This window comes from Haliotis rufescens, unplaced genomic scaffold, assembly GCF_023055435.1.
Source record: "Haliotis rufescens isolate VD_foot unplaced genomic scaffold, xgHalRufe1.0.p SCAF_2, whole genome shotgun sequence".
NCBI classification, from domain to species: Eukaryota; Metazoa; Mollusca; class Gastropoda; order Lepetellida; family Haliotidae; genus Haliotis; species Haliotis rufescens.
Genome location: NW_025963890.1, coordinates 43,735,166 through 43,752,125, shown reverse-complemented (window position 1 = coordinate 43,752,125; position 16,960 = coordinate 43,735,166). Strand labels below are relative to the sequence as shown.

General features: G+C 37.6%; 1 protein-coding gene and 1 long non-coding RNA gene across 6 annotated transcripts in view; both read right to left on the bottom strand.

The window, feature by feature from the left end:
• Positions 1 to 16,960, bottom strand: part of LOC124153060 — a 123,574-nt gene that overhangs the window by 53,220 nt on the left and 53,394 nt on the right. The window lies entirely within an intron of this gene.
• LOC124153070 lies at positions 8,615 to 15,429 on the bottom strand. The gene is made up of 3 exons (XR_006863606.2): positions 13,521 to 15,429; positions 13,059 to 13,146; positions 8,615 to 10,308 (listed from the first exon to the last, which is right to left on the bottom strand). It is a non-coding gene; the product is annotated as an uncharacterized LOC124153070 (long non-coding RNA).

Sequence of the window (16,960 nt, the reverse complement as noted above, 5' to 3'; positions counted from 1 at the left end):
TGTTTAGTCTCTGTTGAACTTCATCCTTGAGTAGCCTGAAGCTTTATTTTTTAAGAGTCTTGAGTAGGTGTCTGTCTGAAAGTCGGGGAGTAAGGCGAAGATGAGGGGATGGGTCGTGGCTCCGAGTCTTACATGGATGATGTACACTTGATTCCACAGTCCAGGGCAGGCAGTGAACGTTCCACCCATGTATAGAATCTACCTCTACTCCAGACCTTAATCTCTCCTTTAGGTGAGTTCATAATGCCAGACAGGTAAATGCCGCGTGTTGTTTTAACTAATTGTAGGGGAATTGGGTTGTAGGGGAAATGGGATGTAGGGGTTTTGGGAGATAACCATTCTCCTGCTATGTATGGAATTATGTAACATAGAAAGAACAATGCCTGAGGTATGCTAACGAACAGCAGTCCATATAAGGAGCGCACCTACCGTATGCAAATGAGCCCTGTCATCAGGGAGGACCATAACTTCAAACATAAATAACTTTTACCTTTCAGTATATATTGACTCCTCAGCAGAGATTTCCATAAATGTATAAATGTAATATGCAAATACAAAAAAAAAATCTGAGTGATTGAGCAAAATAACATTAAATTGGTTGTCAAGGTAGCCATTACCAGCTGCTACGGAACTCAAATTACACTTGCCCGGACCTAACATTCAACAATGGGGGTGAGCAGAGAAGAGTTGCGTCCCTTGGACACGCAGTGATATAGCTGGAATACTGCTCAAACAGCGTTCAACCCAACTCACTCACCATTCACATACACCATTGTGGAGATTTTTAAATAGCTCTTCGGTCATAACAGGGTCGTCACGGTGCACAAATGTCAAACCACTCTGTTAAATCAATGCAAGCCATCCCAGTGAGACATCCGGAGCTACAGGAAGCAGTCACCTCCTCACACTCCTCAATGGAGTCACCGGCTTGTTAAAAATCGAACCCATACCGATAGTCAAGACAAACTTAAGTAAGGACGTCCATACCTGTAGACATATTAGCAACCTCATCATTTTATCACTGAAATAGAAGGTTGTGTTGCGGCAGTGTTATAAACAGTAAAAAATGGAATCTTTGCGTTAGGTGCGTTGTGGTTACATGTTTATCCTTCAATATGTTATACACGTGAGATTTACACGATATACGGCTTTCCATTGGACGAGAGGTCGGTCACATACCGCGAAATTGACGTTCATGGGTGTACACGTTTTTCACGAAACCGAGTTTTCAAGAAATTACTTATTAATTATAATACACATTCCTTGGGAATTCCCAAACACGAATATATACAGACAGAAGCGTTGTTTCTGATCATTTAGACCCTTGAGCGTTTTAGCATACATTGGGAAACGTCAGGGAGTGGTTTATTCTCCCTGCAATGTTTTATTGTACGATAATCAACGACCACGAGTTGTTTATTTCTTATATGAGATATCAACATTACGTACAGCCTCTTTAACGATGTTAGTAAAATATACACGCTTTAAAAAAATATTTATCCGTATTAAAATAACGATGACTCCCTGACTAGAATCATGTTTTATCATGAAATAAACCACGCTTCGTTCTTAATTGTTCTTTGCGAATTATCACTAAGCTATTTTATATTGACACATAACACTGTCTATTGAATGCAGAGCACAATAACGACACATTGTAATCGCATCGTGCGGAAGAGTGTTTGTACCAATCATCATCACACGTCATATATTTTCGTTTCGTTTGTGTATGTGCTATAAACACACTGGGTATATGTAACATTTTCATGTCCATAAACAAACAATAAAGCTGAAATAATTTCGAATATCTAATTTATTAATCTACATAATAGTACGTGTCTATCTGCAGCGGCATGCCACAAACGTAGGAACAGTCCCAATAATGTGTTTATTCATGTATGGGAGGCCATAGGCCCATGTACATTTCAGTTATATATAGTAATATACAATTGAGGCAATTGACATTGCAAACAATCTTAAGGGTATAATATTAGGAATGGGTACGTAATAATAGGGCTTCCTTCACATACTTAGCTACATTTCTGAGTATACAGTCATTTTGGCTATTTAAGAGATTACTAAAAGTCTTAATACATGGATTGTTATAGAATCTTACAGGAATATACTTTTGTCTTAATGTTGCGTAAAACGGGCAGACAATTACAAAATGGACTTCGTCCTCAATACAACCATTGTTACATAGCCGACAAAAGTGTTGTGAATCATCAATACCCTCTCTTCTGCCCAGAGTACTCCGTATAGGCAATTGACTTAATCGCAACAGACATATCATACGTCTATGGTCTCTATGGTCTATGGTCATATCCAATAATATCTTGACGTGTGAATAATATAATACCTTAATTTACAAGACTCATAAATTTTTATCTGTATAAGTCCCAGACAAAACGGACGCTGCTTTTAGTACAGACTTCTCATGATAATGGAAACGGTTTTGTCGCTTTTGTTTTGTTAAGTTGTTGTTTGATGTATTTGTTGCGTACCCTTACATGATCGAAGAAACATCGGAATATATGACTGAAGTCCATGTCGAGTCATATTAATTATATGTATACATGTACATGCTGTGTAAATGAAATTTGTTACTGCCTAGAAGTATAATAGGCCAAACACGCAGTAAATTAGATGTTGTATACCATGCCGATTGATTGTCTACATAGGAAACTGCGAGGATACGACGAGATAATCTTGATAACATCACTTCAGATGCCAGGAACCGGATATAAGCATGAAGCAGATGAAGATATATTTTATTTAAGTAGTGTAGCAATTTACAAACTACTTTTTAAAAAAGCATTGATTTAAACATATTTTATTGCGAGATATCAAATGGATTAGGCAGAAGTGGCACAGGTACGAGGCCTTCTTTTGAAAGCATTGTTCCATCTCCAGTATGTTCTTCCTTATGATATAGTAGTATTCGTATAACGTTTTCTTATGATTACTGAAATGTTGTTTTGTATTTATTTATGTTAGTAATTGTCTCCGGATCGTAAAACTAGTACAGTCACGGTCGCATGACAGCACCGCCCCCTCGCTTCAACCGTCCAACTTCCGACACCGTTTGGCAAAGTCCGGCGGTCGTCGTTGTACAGTGTCACTGCATCTTTGTTAGAGAATTAGTGACCCGACTATTTAATTATCATGTGATTTAATGGCACAGTTTTACCATGTATTGACCTGTATGTTATCTCATATATATTTCTTATTCATACGTTGAAAATGTTTTTGTGACTATGACGTTCAAACATCAGGTGAAGACCCATGTCGTTGCAGATATTTCTTATCTATTCATGATCGTTTATGCCTCTTCTATAATTGCACATAGCTAATTGTAAATTTCTTGTGGAAACCTTGCCGTTGGAGTTATATTTTGATACTTAAATTTTCCGTATGGATAAAGTAGTAAGTTTGCTATTCGTGTTTTTCCCATGTTAAGAACCACAATTTGGCTAAGCGCCCGGGACTATTTTATTCCCCAGCTGTCCAAGACTAACTGTCTTCTCCGAGGTCCGCGAGCAAGACTATATACCTTTGTCAAGATCATGTGTCTCTACCCCCAGTATTCGTAAGGCCTCTTTTACGGGTCCGCTCGCTACTGAGTGGTCGCTCGAAACTCATGTTTCCTGAATAAGCGATTACGGGGCACTTTTGATCTCGTACTGACTTACTCTGGTTGTATTGAGCTACGTTTTTCTGGCAATGCGTGGATAATCAACCTTTCCTTGATTGTCAAGCTTTTGGGGAATTTTAGCATTTCCTTGATCATCCTTGATTTCCTTGAGTCTTTAGTCTATCAGACTAGTTTGGTATTCAGACGTCCGAGGGACATTTTAGGGAAACTCCCTCTGTGTATAGTTCCCCCTATTTAACCCAGCCGAGGCTACTCACTCATTAGCTATAGTGTTGAGTTGATTAACTCAGGGGTTAATTTGTCGCAAACCGACTCAGTTGGTTGTCTAGGCATCGTGTCTTTATCTTGTCAAAGTGTTGCTTTAGCTACTCTCAGTTTATTACTGTATTACAGTTGCTTAGCTAAGCCGCTTGTGTATTTTTTCATCAGCGATCATTGTCATATGGATTGGGATTTTGATCTTTTATAGTGTCGCCTATTGATACAATTAGCTGTATGAAATAAACCTGGGAACCTATTACCACGTTTCATTATTACTTTATTCTTGTCTAATGACACCTGATCATTGGAGTACAGCCTCGTGACAGTAATACATGTTGCAAAAATAACGTCATAATATTATGGAGATGTTCCATAACATCTTAGAGGTGATCACAGAACTTTAAGATATTTGGAGATATCCACAATATTTATCACAAAAAGGGGTTACAACAATTTTCACTCATGACGGACTTTATACCGGTGTGTTCATATTCTGATACTTCCTTATGTTTCATGGAAACTTAAGCTATGCATTATGGTATATCTCGAATTTCATTGACAGGCATTTGAAATTACTTCAACCTGCTTGTTGAAACATGTCATAATGCCTGGATAAAAATAATTGTCTTTTTCTTGCTTGTCTATTTGCATGAAACTGCTGTTATAAAGGATTCAAAACATGTATTGTTGCATTCATAATTTAGCCAGCATTTCGACATTGCCTGTATTTGTTTGTTATATCTTTAATCGTCTAAATGAAAATAGGACGCGGAAGAATAAACGAATTTCATAAATGTGCTATCGGGACTTTTCAAAGAGCGTCATACGACTCTTGGTCAAAAGTCGTTTGATCAAGGATATAACAACATCTGCCACAGTACAGCTTTCAGTAAAGTTTATGTTTGACACGTGGAGACATTTCCAAATTTGACGCATCTGTGACAAAAATGATGTCCACTGCAGTTCCATAGTTTGTCTTGTACCATCTGTTGCGGTTTTTCAGGTGAACAATTCACAAACCTTTGGGTGTGTTTGTGAAGTGTTCCAATTACGGACAGGATACGTTCACCTTTTTGTGAACAACTTAAGCTTGTATCATCACTACTTGGTAGTGATTAATAAACACATGCTAATGATCAGGGACAATAATGATGTCCGCTGCAGTTCCCTATTTGACTTGTACCACCTGTTCCGGTTTTTCAGGTGAACAATTCACAAACCTTTGGGTGTGTTTGTGAAGTGTGCCAATTTCGGGACCGGATACGTTCATCACCTTTTCGCGAACACCTTGTAACATCACAACTTGGTAGTGATTTATAAACACATGCTAATGATCGTACAATCATATTTGTTTTGTGTTTTGTCCCTTCTACTTAAGCATTGTTACTATGAACTTTGGATGAAAATAGCTTTGTGCGTCTCGATGGAGAAAATTGACCACCCAGTAAAGTCAGATTACCAGCTGTCCATATTCCATAGCTGATATGAATTCAAGCCAATTGAGTTGTCAACCAATATCCGCCGAAATTATCATGTTCATGAAGGTCACATTTAGAACAAACTACTTATTATGATTGCGAACTTGGCTTCATTTATTATAACACAATTCTGTCATATCCGATAACTTGTCCTTGTTTGTTGAGAAAGCGGAAAAGTGTTGTCACTTAAAACAGGATACTTTTTGATCTCATCTGAAAACGGAGATATGATGTATACATCTATGAATGCACAATGCCATATAAAAAGTGGTCAAATGCAACAAATGTTATCTGTAATCCTAATTATAACATTTGTAACTATTTACGAAGCTGGTGAATGGTGTTACAATATATTACGAATATTTCTTTCAATATTTGATTGAGTGTAAATTATGTTTGACGGCGGTTTGAACTGTCTTTCATTGTTATCGACTTGTCCATTTGTCTAATGGCTGTCATTGTCACTGTTACAAATGCAAAACAACTGCTTCTAAAATATCTGGGAGAAGATGTGCTCGATAGCAAATACCGTTTTTGTGTCATAACCGAGCGCATAGAGTAATTGATATTGATATATCAAGCCTTTGAGGACGATGACGGTGTCTGGCGAGCTTAAAAGTCAAGATTGCAAAGCACCGCAACACGATGGATTGGGACATTTGTATATAGAGGCAGGCGGAAAACTGATGCACCGTCAGCGAACATTCACGTGTTCATTAAAGTTATTAATATATCTCACTGCAATGACATAATATTTTACGACACTAGAGAGTTGCTTCCCTTTGATCGCGCATACGCTTGGTTTGGTGCGTCCAACGCTGAAAGTACCGATCACTTTTCAGGTGACTTGCCTTTGTATGTGTTTGAGATAAACACATGCTTGTCATAAAGTCAGAATCGTACATAGCAGAGATTTCTTATTTTTATGGAAAGGGTTTTATCGCTTTTATTTTCATTAAAGTATCACGTACACTGTCTGTAATTCATTGTATAACAGTATTCTGATTCCTAGACGACCAGTACCTGTTTTATCCTATTAATTCCGCCAGGCAGGGTAGCAACAAGCATCATCTCTTAACGAGTTTTGGTATCGCGTTGCCGGGGGTCGAACCACCGACCTTCGTTCTCCAGACAAAGACAGACCACCCTCATCAACGAAACCAACACGATGCAACACATTTCTACATAAAGACCTCCTGTGACATCACAAAACAAACCGGCATTAAGTTAGTTAGTTTTGACCCGTACACCGCCATGGTAAGAGATTCGGTAGCTTACGACTGGAATAACCATATGAACAGTTAATATATCTATTCTGTTAGGTCATGGTTTCTGAAACATGACATGTGCACGAAATACCAGGAGCAACGAGTGGTATATTTAAGAATTGACCGTCAGTTTGGATATAAAAGCGCTGGTTAAACTTTCGTGTGAACCTCCTCGGAAGCCTGGAGGTTCACACAGTTTAACCAGCGCTTTTAAATCGTTCACACTTCAAAGAACCCAATTCAGTTTTTATAATTTCATACTTTGTAGTTTATTGGTCTCGCCTAATAATATCGTAACAATGTTTGCTTAAATTTGAAGTTATCTGGTGTCGCGGAAGAACATTGCAACAATGATATGTTGTTGGTATTTGCCGGCAATCGGTCACATACATTTCCCCACTAATACTCAGTTACGCAAAGACAAATAGTTCTTTGAATATATATAGAACATAATCTGAAAATATGTCAACATCATCAAAATTTTATTCTCTGAACAATTTGACAAACGATATTTGGGATTAATCAAATCTTAAAAATAGGTAACAGGAAAGTGAACAAAAATATAACATGACTCGATGCACCAAGGCGAGGTCAACCATCAAGTGCGGATTTATATATGACGTCACACAAGTTCATGAAGTTTATGGAACAGTTATGGAAAATACCCCGACGCATGAACCCTCCCATGGCACTGGCAAATTGGGAATATGACTGATTTATGAATGTGTTGCTTGTGTTTGGATAATCGCAAACCAATTCGGACGATGTGTAATGGACTGGTGGCCATGGGGATTGAACGGAGTGTTGTGAAACTTGTGTGTTTTGTGTTTCATTGTCAGGATGTGATATATTTGGAGTTTGGGATTTGTCGTGTGTGCTGTAATACTTTGCTTAGCTGGTGTTTGTCACCTGAGATGGACCTACTGTATGACCTGATCGAAGCTTAATTTCTGTGCCCCGTCCTTCCTCACGTGCCGCCGCATCTCGGCCTAGAATGCACGGAGAAGTTCGGCAAACTCGGAATTGAATTCCGTCTACGGATATTTTCTCTCCACCGATGACCAATCGGTAAAACAGGTAGGCAAATTTTTGTTTTTTTTACTTTAAGTTCCTTTCCTTTCCTTGTTATGTCTTACTTTTTTTAAAGCTAGATTAATTTTATTTGGCTTACCATTAACCTTTTCAGAGCCTATTAATTTAGTGTGTTTCATTGTATATTTGCTGTGTCTTGGTTTCCCAAAATCTTGGAGGGTTTTCTTTCGATACGATAGTGAATCGTATTTTAGTTTGGGATTGATCAGGAGCAGTCGCTTTGATTTGTGTCGGCAGCTACATCGGAAAAGGGTACAACATTGTTTTCATTTGCAATGTCTTGGTACAAGATTCCGACCGCCTCCATAGTCTAATGGTAGAGCGTCCGCCTGGAGAGGAAGGTCCGGGATTCGATCCCCGACCGCGTCATACCAAAAGACGTTAAAAGATGGTACTTGTTGTTACCCTGTCTGGCGCTCGGCATTAAGGGGCTGAAACAAGGACTGGTCGGCTCGGAGTCAGTATACTGTGTCTGAGTGGGGTATTCATGTTAAACTGCAGCATGGAATCTCAGTGAGCTAGCACTATAAATCGGCATTATGATCAGTCCGGACTAGTACAATCAGCCACACACACACATACACGTACATGCACGTCGCTATATAAGTGCAATAATCTTGGACGCGACGTTAAACCCCATTTCAGCTCACCTGGTGCAAGATTCCTGTCATTTCCGAAAACAAGGTATGAAAGTCAATATCGCTCAATAAATCAATTACTTTCACCTCAGTAATTTTACAGAATTCATTTTCTTCACTTGCGTTATTAGTATTGATAGATAGCCATTCCATATCACCGGAAGGACGATCCATGTTGTTTCATGTAGCAGCTAGACGACATCAAACACCAGAACCAAAACATTTATTATTTATTAGTCTGATGAAAGGTTACAAGACCAGGCAAAAATACTAGATTAATTATATTGCTGATAAATACATGGATTAAAAAGAAAATAGAAAAACGAGTTGATCAAAAACATGGATCGAGAATTCGGGGCAACGCCGGAAAGTAGTTCCGGCAAAAGTTCACACAAATTGTTCTCATCGTGTGAACGTTTCTGTCCGTTCACGGGTGTGCGAACTCAAAATTTCAGGTCAAGTGACTACCCCTTCAGCCAATGAGCACGACGAAACAGTGTAAACTTTAAAGAGTGAAATTATTTTGTTATAGACAATATGTGATAAAAACACATATTACAACCCTCTAGTATTATCGCTGATTTAAATCTCTTTTATAGGACACACTCTGACCTGATTGTCTGGTCCAGATTCGATTATTTACAGACCGCTGTCATATAGCTGGAATATTGCAAACCATCTGACCTCGGGGTTGTATTATAAATTAAGTCCCGATGTAATCCGTGGCATGTCAACATGTGTTGAAGCATTTATATAAATGTTACGCTTGAGTAAAGGGTAACATTTTAAAAGTCAAAAGGTTATCAATCTGATTTTATCAGGTATCAGATAACTGCCAAACAAGTGCATTTTGTTCTTTTTAATTTTTAACATTTTAATGTTTCTTATTTTCCAATGTCCCGAATTCAGTATATATTCTTGTAGGGTAGATATGTTAAAGAATTAAAATCAGATGGAATATGTCATGTATGTAAACAAAGATACATAGAGGATGAATACCGTTTTGTACTTTGTGTTATGCTTTTGGCAATCTTATGAGTTAGTATATACCCCTAAAATACTACTTATATCCAACATTACATTAATTTAATTTAATTCTTTAACATATCTACCCTACTTACTACTTACTAAAAATCCAGAAACTGTTAATGTTCTTGGAAGTCCATGCAACTATGTCAATCATTTGGTTGAACAATGTCTATCAATGTACCAATGTTTATTTGCTGTTACACTCTCAAGCAATGATGTAACTGTAGAATGGGCCTATGGCCTCCCTACTTCATGAATAAAGATAAAATACATGTAGGCTCGATGTGCCCACAACTCATAGTAATATGACATGTCAACAGCCTAAATGAAACATGTAACATGTAGTGATATCTTCATCACTTGTTGTACTTAAATACAATTTCATAAATACACGTAAACGTTCACTTATCAATTTCGACATATTTTGACATATTAACTACAACTCGCTCTTATGTTCCCTATTATGTCTACTGATCACTATGGCAATATATTTGATTATCCGCTAAAATGCATAACAATATGGCATTAAATAATACTAATAATAATAACATAGTTTAACAACAAATATATCTCAGTTTTCAAAATATATTCTTGTTACAAGGATATTACTTTCCAAACATTTGTCCTTTATAACATGTTTGTATTGCAAAGGCAACACATTTCGAAGCATGAAAAACGTGGTAATGAATATTTAACGTGGTATTGAATCACAGGAACTATTTTAACATTCCTTTCAGGTCAGTTTCTGTTTCTAACATGTTCTGTGAAGCAGTATTCTCCTGTCACTAGTCGGCAACATCTGCATCGTCAACTACGCCGTTGTTGGAATAGACTGCTTCTGATGCCAAGTGTTCAGCAACCATCTTGTAGTACAGCTTGTAATTGGACTTAAAATAGAAACAAACCATACCTTTGGTGATGGGAAAGAATTGATTTATCCGACACTCGATTTGTTCTTGGTAAAGAAATAATAAATGAACAAAATACTTCTTTCGGAACTGAATGTGCTTATCACCATACATACTAGAATAAAGTACTTGAGGGCGTAATTAGTTTTTGGAATGAGTTCTATGAGGTAGATAAACACATGCAGAGACATATGTACCCACATATATATAGCACAGACACACATATCATTTGTGAGTGAGTGAGTTAAAGTTGAACGTCACATCGGCAATATTTCAGCTATATCGTGACGACATATCATTTGTAATATTATTGAACAGTATGCATAGTAAGTTGAATTGATATTATTTCTTACATTATTGCACATTAACTAGGCATGTATTGTTAACTACCATGTATTGTTTATGTATCTTGAGTGCTCATCATATTACTAAATGAGTTTACTCGCTCTTATTTCTGATATACATTTCTTTCTACTGGAGGTACCCATGAAGATCCGGGTTTGGATAGCGCATGCCCAAATCTCCCAGGAACATTCCTTGACGTCAGTGTTTACATGAAGTTATGCATCCGGGAATCAAGGTTATCTCCCCTGTACCACAGTCTGAACATTACTGATAATATAGGCAACGCACATATATATGTATGGGTAGCGTGTTGTATGTGGTACATACATCTATGTAGCAAGCGTTGATGTAGTCCCCGACCCCAGGATAATCGGGATCAACCTGGAGAACAGCTCGCGAGTTGCATGTGTTTATCGTCACATACAGCAATATTCCAGCTATATGACGGCGGCTTGTAAATAAGCGAATCTGGACCAGACAACTGCAGTTATCGACATCATGAGGAACGATCGGTCAAAGACACACAATCAGCCAAGTCACCGGACCTGACCATCCATGTCCATCTGGCCACCTCGTACGACAAGCATAGGTTGCTAGGGGCCTATTTTAACCCGGAATGCACACGGGGGTAAACTGGCTAAAACGCTACACATGTTTGTGAATAAGGGAATCGTGTCTTCAGGACGTTTTAAAGAGTTTGACGTAACATGGTACAAAGCGTGAAGCTGATTACAGACGATGATAATGGTTTGTGAAACCAACGAGCAAGGGGATGATGGTAATGAATCATGATTGAGATGAATGTGGGATTAGTACCCATGACGTAACTCTTCACAGTTTCTCAGACCACCAGGCCAGCCATGATACTTCACATCGCGACATATGGTCCAGTTCAGATAACAATTTGGTTCGAGATTTTAATGCGCAGCACTAAGGAATGGGTTTCAAAACTTAATAAAATTATGCATATAAGTGATAATGTGTCCACTAATAAAGTGTTTAATTGTTTAAATAGAGGATTCATCACTCGTGTTTTTTTAATATGGGAAATATCAACCGAGTCTTAGTTAATCGGTATTTGCCGAGCCTTTGGCGAGGCAAATACCGATTAACGGGACGAGGTTGATATTTCCCATATTAAAAAACACGAGTGATGAATTCTATTTATCATTTTCACATTTTTGCTTCCAAATTAAGGAATAATTGCATTAAACATTAACATCAGCAACTTGTCGAAATCTTACGTATAGATCGTGCGTAGTGATACATGTTTTCCATAGCCATGTAAACCAAAATAAACAATTCGCTGAGAAAAAAGTTGCTTGGATTATTTTAAACAAAATACTTGAACTGACTTTTGCAGAATAATTGAAACTTTAATAACGGTAACAACAACGATTCTGTGTAATCTGATTATATCTCTGGTGTAACTTCACTTATAATATATAGTTTCAAATCAAACCGCTCGCTCTTCCGGTTATCTAATTTGCATATCTAATTTGCATACTTATGTCATTGGGGTATGACATACATGTTTTTATGTCATAAGCTTATGTCATGGATAAATGCTTAAGTTAAATGATAAATTGCTTTACAAATTTATTGACATCCGTGTTGGTTCACAATGCGTCTCCAGCTCTTTATATGCAACGTCAAGATATGAAAAAAATATTTCTTGAAACGTTAACGCCAAGTAAAAACGTATATTCACCGTCACAAAGCTGAAGTAGGCCTACTGAAGCATATTCTAAAACACATTTAATATACATTAGTTAATTCCATGTGATTAAATGACCCATATTTAACACATATCTTACATGCGCAGATGTTCTTGTATCTGTTTTTCTTGATATTGTGAGCAGCAAAGGCGATGCTGTGGTCATTGATAAGGTCCTTCGGAAGTTTCTGTGAGGTTGTGAGGTAGTGACAGTAACTTTATACCATTTATTATCCACGATGATGCATTGCCATCGATAGCATCATAACCGCCTTGTTATTAATGTGATCGATCTTACCCAAATCATGTCATGGAAATTATTTGTTGGATTTGTTTTGATACATTTACATATTAACAAACAATATATTGATACATATTTACAAACAATATATGTTTACATATTTACAAACACTATATCTTTCCATATTTATAAACAATACATTTGCAAATCAAACATCAAACATAAGGCAGGGGAGTAGGAATGTATCAAATGAGTTTTCTTTCTATTCTATAACGACATGAATCATATAAAAGCTCGGAAATGGCTAGCGTCGGCGACTTTAAATTACAATTACATAACGAAAGAAATGTTGAAATTTGTAGATCCATGTTAGGCACGTTCTTAACTGGATATTATCCTTGAAAATACAAGCTGGGTCTTGTTTACCTGACATTCGTCAAAAAAGTGCTGTTTCTTTGACCGCCACTTTCCGACGTACTCTGCGAAGTCGCCCAGGGACACTGCCGTTGCTGATCTGGATATATCAAGCCTTTTCACCAAAACTCGTTCGTATGTATACATCGATAGCCTACATATCGATCCATAAAAGATGGCTGCTGATAACCCATCATTCGATTTCGATGTTTTTGGTGACGATTTTGACATGCAAGAGCTTAACCATGACTGGTTGGATGATGAGAGGTCAATGGATCAGATGGGAACACCGAAAAGAAGGTATATCGTTTGCATACAAACTATAACGTTTTTAGGAACAGGTTCGTTAATTCCCACTCTGAATAAAATAACAATTAACTACGTAAAATAACTTTAGCTAGAAAAAAAGTAAGAAAAACTTCATACATGACAAAATAGTGTTACCAATTTTCAGTATATGTAAACTTAACCTACAATGTAATTACTGTCCATTAGGGCAGGGCACTGCTCCGACAGAAGCGACAGCACCTACACTGACTTGCGAGGGAATGACGTCTGCCGCTACCAATGACTCTCGCCACTTCGTCACTTTCGATGCTGATGAGATCGAGTCTATTGTAATAAACACGAAGGCACAAAGCACCAATATAAACGCTAGTTGGGCGATTAAGATATCAAAACGTGAGGAAGAAAGATATTTAATAATTATATTTATTACTTATGTAAAAAAACAAAGAAAATATGGAAATGTTACGTGTTGAAATTGAATGAGTTGGCCACGTATGAAATGCACAATATTTACAATCTCAGCAATACAAACATATTGATAATGTAACCATTGGAATTATTACTTACCTTCTTTGCAAGTCCTCTGGTAACAGAATATTGACTTCAATTTCCAGAATAGCTTGTTTTGCGAGACAAATCACCAAGTTTTGAGACCCTTTCACCTCAGGAATTAAACAACACATTGAAAGTTTTCTACACCAAGGTCCGAAATTCCAATGGACAGTATCATTCGAAGTCCTTCTATGTTGGCATGAAATCTTCAATTCATCGCCATCTCCATCAACCACCGCATGATTATTCATTTAACATGCTGCAGGACCAAGAGTTTGTCATTACGAACAATGACTTTATGGGGATGCTTTGAAAAATTAAGAAACTTGAGTTGGATGTATCTACTCACAATAAGCCTATTTGGAGGGGGAATTGGTGAAAATCAGATCTAATCAATTGGTAGACGATCAAGTTATTCTCCAGAAGAAAGTCTGGTTTGATCTGACATTGGGATGTGGCAGGCGAGGGGTTGAAAATTAACGTGATCTCACTCGCAATTCTTTCCGTGTCGAGGTCGATGACGTTTGGAGAACGTCACAAGCACACACAGTGAGTTGATAAAAAAACGATCTTCGTGATTCGAACGAACCAAAACCACACATAAATGCCACTGGTACCCCTTTCTGTCCCGTTGCTTCATTTAAAAAGTATGTTTCAAAATTACATCCAGAAAACACTGCCCTCTTCCAAACTCACAAACACTTTCCCTATACTGACTGGTACATCGCACAGGCACTTGGCCACAACAGTTTGTCCAAAACCAATTTCAGAAGAGGCAAAGTTGACAAAACATACACTAATCTCCAGGGTGGTAGCAGCATCACACCAGCAGGCACAGTTAGTCAGCATGTTAATTTTGGACACCATCACACTCACAGTACTGGGTTGTCTTCTGGTTTCCTGCAATTCTTTAACAGTTACTGTTAACAATTTCCTTGGCAGCCATAACTGAGAGTGCAGTGTGGTGACAACCGGGACACGTTAGGACAGTTCCCAATTCAGAGTGGGGAGGTATAATTCAAACATTCAATATTCACACATTCAAAATAAGTGAAAGATTTATTTTAAATAAAGTTTGTTGAGAAAAAATATTGTTCAGCGTTTTTGTAACATTTTCTGTAACCCATATTAAGGTCATTGCAACAACCGACAATTAAAGTAAAATATAACATAATAAAATGTGTTTAAAGACATTTTATTCATGACAATATGTTGCATACAAACCTTTTTGTGATCGATATTCATTGCCATCTTCATCAACCACCACCGTTAGAATTTGGCAGGAGGGGATTTGAAAGTCCGTCAGAAAACAATGTCCCAACTGAAGTGACAGCTTATCAAACTTGATGAAATTCACTCAAAATTAAGAATCATACACAACCCACTATATCTGGGCCACAAATTTCTAAGTTCTTTCACTATCTGGCTTTGGATCCGTGACATCTTGAAACTGACAGGTCACACCATGCATATTCCTCATTTCATAATATCCGGCTCATATGGGGGCGGTCGGGTAGCCTAGTGGTTAAAGCGTTAGCTCGTCACGCCGAAGACCCGGGTTCGATTCCCGACGTGGGTACAATGTGTGAAGCCCATTTCTGGTGTCCCCCGCCGTGATATTGCTGGAATATTACTAAAAGCGGCGTAAAACCATACTCACTCACACTCATTCCGGCTCATATGCAGCCAAAAAAAGCAGCTGTTCAGTCATACTCAGTTCTATTGGTAAGCATATTGTGCCAGCAGGCTCGATCACTCCCAGTGAATCTACAGGTTAATGTTGAACCACATCATAGATCAGGGTTGTCATCTTGCTTCATTTAACTAGTTACGGAGAATGTAAACACAAGATTGTCAGCCATTGACAGCTGTGAGAATTAACTAACCGTGATGTAGGTCAAGTTCTGCCACATCCAAGTTCGGGGTGGAGAGGCATTTATTTTGATTTTATTATTGTTTACTGGGTGTAATTGCTAACTAAATATTAACACTTACACATGATAAATATATAATTGAATGTTAATTCATAAAGTTTGTTGTAGAAATATATTCGTTTAGCATATTAAAACCGTTTTCTACAACCTGTCAACCCTACAATAGTGAGTGAGTGAGTTAAATTTAACGTCACATCGGCAATATTTCAGCCATATTGTGACTCCCTACAATAGAAATGATGGCATGTTCGATTTCCAAAAAGCGACCTCTCTCACAAAATTCCAAGAAATGACAGGGTCAGTCCAAACAGTGTACAACAGGTGGACAGAAATTAAAACATCTGTCTTTGGACTAAGTTTTTCGAGTGTTATTTGTCAACTTCTTTTGAAAAACTATTTTCTTTGAACACTTATTTTGAACTCCTCACGACTATGGTGTTTTTAATCTTTAGTTACAATTGTTACATATATAACTACCTGTGACCACTTTTCAGAATGTTCTGATTGCGGACCTGTGTATCTGTTTTGTTACGTGTTGCAAAAAAGCACCATTTTCTAAGCACTTTTGCCGTCATGGTAGAATGGAGATAAACCTACTGTGTTGAAATTTGATGTAGTCCAACTGCAGAGTCGATAACTCTTTATCATAATGTGGAACCTCGCATGAAAGTGCTCAGTTCAAAAATAAAATGAAGAGGTACTACTCTGTATCTACTGTGCAGTGGGACTACATCACATTTCAAAACACAGTAGGTTTATCTCCTAATTGTGTCAGAATATGGACACCTTTATGCGTGCATACATGGCGATTAAGCCAATAATACACTGACATTTCGTACAAGAATCGTGTCGAGGAACAGGGATACAGTACTGGAAAAGTTTCACTACATTATGATTAAGTGGTGAAAATCTTACATGAACTCCCACCATTCCTATTGTTCATAAGCTAAACAGTGCTTTTCTAATAACAAGATCTGAAGACATGAAACTGTTAGAGATAACAACATTCTGACGACGTTTCAGGACTAGTTATTGCCCCTTCACCAGGTGAATACAGTGTAGGGGAATTGATTTAATATATACATATATACATACTGATGTGTGGTCACAAGTTAGGAGTGCTCGTTAAGATTATGTGGA